General features: G+C 54.4%; 1 pseudogene; it reads right to left on the bottom strand.

Annotated features, from left to right (window-relative positions):
* Positions 1–1748: 1748 nt before the first annotated feature.
* Positions 1749–2775, bottom strand: LOC127031299 (ribonuclease-like; annotated as a pseudogene).
* Positions 2776–5386: the final 2611 nt, after the last annotated feature.

Raw genomic sequence — 5386 nt, 5'->3', positions numbered from 1 at the left:
CCATATGTCTCTGCTGTCCCCAGTGGGAAGAGAGGAGTCCTGCTGAGGTGTAGGCTCCTGGAAGGTGTAAATTGCCATGTGTATTTGTATGGGTTTGTGTCTGGTTCTCCATGTGTCTCTATGTGTATGTGTACATGCTGCTAGGGTGCCTCCCCCTGGCCGCACAAGGGATTAGCTCCATTCAAGTCTGACCCCTCTTCTGTCCCCACGGCCCATCTCTCTCTCAGCGTGCTCCTTCTTCAGACTTTGGCCCTCCAGTCTAGCCACTCTCTATGTTTTGCCCCAGGGGGTATCACAGTGCCAATGGATCAGCTGTCCTCATGTCGCTCCGGACAGGCTTCCAATCCCTGGTCAGGTCCGGTGCCACTTTCCCAGCGGCTGGTAGGGGAACCTGAACCCACCCACTGCTCCCAGTTCCAGCCTGGTTACCCCTCTCTCCAGCAACTACGGTCTGCTCCAGCTCAGACCCTGTTTCTGTTTCCGTGGGTGTGTGGCCCCGTCTGTGTAAAGAGCTTGAAGGCCGAGTGCTGTATCACAGCAAAGAGGCACTGTGGTGGTGATGGCTGTACGCGACCTGGGAGCTGCAGAGCAGTGGGTGAAGGGGCAGGGGCAGGAGAGGCCAGCTCTGCCTCCCTACTGCAAACCTGTCTGGGACACAGCCCCATAGGTGTCTGTGGGGCACGGGGTCCCTTGCAGCCCCATAGAGACTTTGGCTGCAAGCACCTGAGCCATTCACTGGCAAACCTCAGAGGAAACCTCTTTATTCCCGGATCCCCGTCCCTGACATGCACCCGGAGGCAGTCAGACCCTGCAGAGCTGGGTCAGCATTGAAGGTGGCTCCTTCCTGTACCCCATTCCCCATGTGCCATTGAGCCACCCAGCCTGTGGCCACACAGGGACTAGGGACAGGGCCTCTGAAAGGGAAAGGCCTCATATCCAATCCCCACTCCCTTGAGCCAGCAAATTCTGGGACCAGATCACAGTCAGTGCCCCCTAAAGAGGAAAAGGATTGCACTCACCAGACCTCTCAGCCAGCTGGTCCCCCAAACCTAGGGCGGATCGGAGCTGCTGTACCTTATCCTGTTCCCTGATCCATCTGGGCAATCTAGCTAGATTTCTGACATGCTGCTAGGGTTAAATAAGGCTGGATAACCAGTGACTCTGCACCCAGCCTCCACAAACACTCTCCTCATTCTGCGTTTGCAGGAAAGTATTTTATTGCAAGAAGCAGGGAGAAAATTGAACTCAGTGACAGCTTCCCCAGGGCTCAGCCTGAGACAACATCCACACAGCATCCAGTGGATCCGGGATGGGGAAGGGCTGTACAGTATAATGGGCAGTAGGGGCAGCAGAGGGTGGGGATGGGGAAGGGGCGGCTGTACTGTATAATGGGCACTAGGGGCAGCAAAGGGTGGGGTGGGGAACGGGCAGCTGTAGAGGGGTTCATGGGAATTTTGGTCTATCTTGGGAAACTAAAAGAGGGCACCCAAACCAAATTAGTCTGAGGGTCTCAGTGCCAGCCGGTGGGGCTGGGCACCCAGATTTTCACTTGTGTTGATGGGAACTGGGCATCCAGCCTTGGAAAACCCCCTTCAGGCCCCAAGCTGCCGGCTCATGGGATAAGGGGACACACTGATTGCCCCTGTGGAGATTTATGGTGGGTGCTGCTCAGGAGGGGGCAGGGGAGCCCCTAGCAACCCCAGGAGCAAAGTGGAGTCAGGGGACAAGAGGGATCCCCTGCTTCCTGCTCATGACAAGTATTTTGGCTGTAAGTGCACGGGCAGATTAGAGTTACAGGCCACGCGGACCCTGGTGACACGAACTGAGGCCCTGTATCTACAACACCTCGGACGGGAGTTGGGTGCCTCCCGGCACGTGGTGACACGGAAAGTTCCTTTGCTGTCATAGAGGTTCTTCTTGATGTGTCTCCCTCCACGTCCGCAGATGTCTCGGAGCAGGCCAGCGGGGCGCATGAATGAAGGTGTTGATGGGTTTGCAGGCAGGGTGAATCAGGCCCCTGCGCTGCATCAGGAGGTCGCAGTAGTTCCGGTTGTTGGAGACTCTGGACCTGGGGAAGTCGACGTGCTGGTTCACAAACTGCTGGTAGCTGGCGCCTTCGGTGAGCTGGGCCAGGCCAGTGGTCAGCAGGACAAGGTGCAGCAGGAGCACAGGTCCCCTCGGGGCCATGGCCATCTCTGTCACTGGATCAACCTGCAGTGGGGAGAGGGGGAGATGGATGGAGACAGCGTGGGTAGAGATCTGCCTCCTCCCTGGAACCTCCTGAGCCTGAAGCCTGGGTCTCCCATTATCCCCTCCCACCCTACTTTGCCCCCAAAGGCACATCCCCACCCATGACCCCATCCTACTCTACCCTAAGGGCCCCTCACACTCCCATCCCTCTGCCCCAAATATGGGAGAGTTTTTTATTTTTGTCATATGGTACCTAAATACCCTGCCGAAGATCTGGGCCCCCATTGTGCCAGGCACTGCACAGACTCCAGCTGAGATCAGGGCTTCCCCCCTCTAACCACTGTTCCCTATTCCCCACCAGAGGTGGAGATAGAACCCAGGAGTCCTGATTCCCAGTTCCCCCTGCTCTAACCACTGGATCATACCACCCCCCAGAAACAAACCATGCAGTTTCAGCCCCATGTGACACTGTTCTCTTCTCTCTCCCAGCTGGTGGAATCTCCTGAAACTTACCCACATCCTTGTTCCTTCGCTGTCATCAGAGTGATGGATCTCAGTGACTGCTGAGCTGAACCTCACCCTCATCTTCCTTCCTGTTGTGTAGCAGGTTATATAGAGCCAAGCAGGACTTGGAGGCAGGAAGAGTGGGCGGGGAAATCCTGTAAACAATTGGGTCAGCAGGACTTCCTGATATCTGGCAATTCAAAAGAGTGACGTAGTAGGCAGGGCATAGGTGGAGAATAAATATCAGATGTCCTGCTAGAGACCTGGACTTCACAGAAACATCTCAGGGTGTGTCTACCATTAAACGAAGGTGTGATTTTAGTGCAGGTGGGCAGAGCTATGCCAGTCATAATCCAGCTAGTGTGGGTAACAATAGTGGGCAGCACAGGCTTCATCATGGAGTAGCTGCCCCAGTACCAGCCTGCCAGAGACCCTGGGTACCTACTCTGGTTACCAGCCTGTGCTGAAGTCCAGGCCACTATGTCTCGACTGCCCTTCTTACCTGTGTTAGCTAGATTAAAGCCAGCGTAGCAATGCTGACACATGCTACAAATACTCTTCATTTGCTGCAGACAGAGCCTGAGTTCTGACCCACTGCACCTTCCGAATCCAGTCCTAGCCTAGAAACTTGCAGCTCTGCCGGGTCCCCTCACTCCAGTCCTGTGGTCCCTGCTGTCCCAGCCCTGGGCCCTCCCCACCCACATATGCAGAGCTCTGCTAATACCCCTCAATGGCATCCTGCAGCCCCCTATTGTCTCTGCCCCAGGTTTCCCACAGACACATTTGTGCTGGTTTCCTTCAGTCCTGACCAGCAGCCCCACCACCCTCCTCTCTGCAGGCAGCCCTGAACTTTAATGAGGAACTATAAAAATGGCTTCTTCTCATCTGATTAGCAGGCCATCAGGTTTCCAAAAGCAGAGCAGAAAGAGAACATGAGGCAAAGCTCTGCATCCAAACACCCAGAGGGCTGAGATTTTATCAGGCACTAAGGAATTTGGAGGCCATGAGAATTAGTGGGAAACTAGGCATCTAAGGGTATGGCTACCCTTGAAAGCAGCGCTTTGAAGTGTGAGTGTGGTCACAGCGCCAGCGCTGGGAGAGAGATCTCCCAGCGCTGCATGTAAACCACTTCCTCATGGGGTGTAGCTTGCAGCGCTGGGATTACACTGGCGCTTTACAGAGCTGTATCTTGCAGTGCTCAGGGGGGTGTTTCTTCCACACCCCTGAGCGAGAAAGTTGCAGCGCTGTAAAGCGCCAGTGTAGCCAAGACCTAAATCTTTTTGTTGATTTGAAGGTGGCAGTCACAGGACACGTATCCCTAGGGCCGTTGGGGTGTCAGAACAGGAAGAGAGGAGATTAGCCAGCTCCCAGTAGATCAGACTCAGACTTAAGGGCTGGGTGTGATGACACACCTCACACATTTACGTATGGTGGCCACTCATCAGGGCCGGCTCCAGGTACCACCGAAGGAAGCAGGTGCCTGAGGCAGCCAATGGAAAGGGGCGGCACTCAGTCCGTTATTGGGGTGGCACGTCCGGGTTTGCGGCAGCACTTCAGCGGCAGCTCAATCGGGTTTTTCTTTTCTTCTCTTTTTTCGCCTTTGCTGCTTGAGGCAGCAAAAAATGGGGTGACCCCACTCCCACTGGTGTGATCTATCAGACGTGTTGTGCATGGGGTCATGCCACTTGGAAGACATATTTTGAAGAGCGCACCACTCTACCCTCCTACATGCCAGATCATGTGGGCTGGGGCAAATGGTGCATTCTTCAAAATGGTGTCCCCTATCTGATACTGAACAAAAGCACATCCCATTGTGTCTGTGGATAAACCACCTAAAAAGAGGAGTCTATGGTTCAAAACCACACGAATGGCCAACCTGCAGCTGTGTGATTCTTTCCCTTCAGGATAAGAGTGATTCGTCGAAGAAGGAAGAATTTCCAGTGGATGCCATTGTGAGGGGAAGAAATGTGCCCTTGGAATTTTAATAATGAACAGAGAGAGAGAGATGAGGAAGGACTCAATGGGAGAGAGAGAGAGAGAGAGAGAGAGAATTGTTGTAATTTTTTTCTCTTGGGACTGAAGCCAGGTCCAGAGTTTTCAAAGGGAACAGGTTGGTTGGGCAGGGTTGGAGTTTGGGGTTGCTCGCCCATAGGCTCTGGGCCAGTGAAGGAAGGTGGTGTGTGGAAAGAGACACTTGGAGGAATGCATGCAGATAGACACACAGGAAACTAACACTCACAGGGCATAACACTGGAGACAGACAAGGCTCTGACTGACCCAAGTCAGGTGTACTTGCCTCGCACTGGACAGGGAAGGATTAACCCTGCATTGTGGGCCAAGGAAACCACACACCCTTTGCCCCTGCTGGGCATGCTCCAACTGAAGCACCAGTATAAAAGGGAGCAGCTCAGCTCAGTCAGGGCTGACTGCAGAGAAGGGAGGATGCATGTTGCCAGGTACAGCCCAGGAGCTGCTGAAGTCCCAGGTTGCAGAAGCCAGACCCATCAAGACCCAGGCTGATACCTGGCTACCTGGTTGTCCGAGGCAGAGCAGAGCTGCAGAGAGCTACACAGGCCAAGGAACCCAGCCATCCAGGAGACACCGGGACCACTGGATCAGGACACAGGGTAGGAAGTAGCCCAGAAGGACTATACATTGATCCAGTTACCGAACCAAGCAATAAGCCAGTGTG

This window comes from Gopherus flavomarginatus, chromosome 11, assembly GCF_025201925.1.
Source record: "Gopherus flavomarginatus isolate rGopFla2 chromosome 11, rGopFla2.mat.asm, whole genome shotgun sequence".
NCBI classification, from domain to species: Eukaryota; Metazoa; Chordata; order Testudines; family Testudinidae; genus Gopherus; species Gopherus flavomarginatus.
Note: the sequence above shows the minus strand (reverse complement) of the source record. Positions and strands in the feature narration are given on the sequence as shown.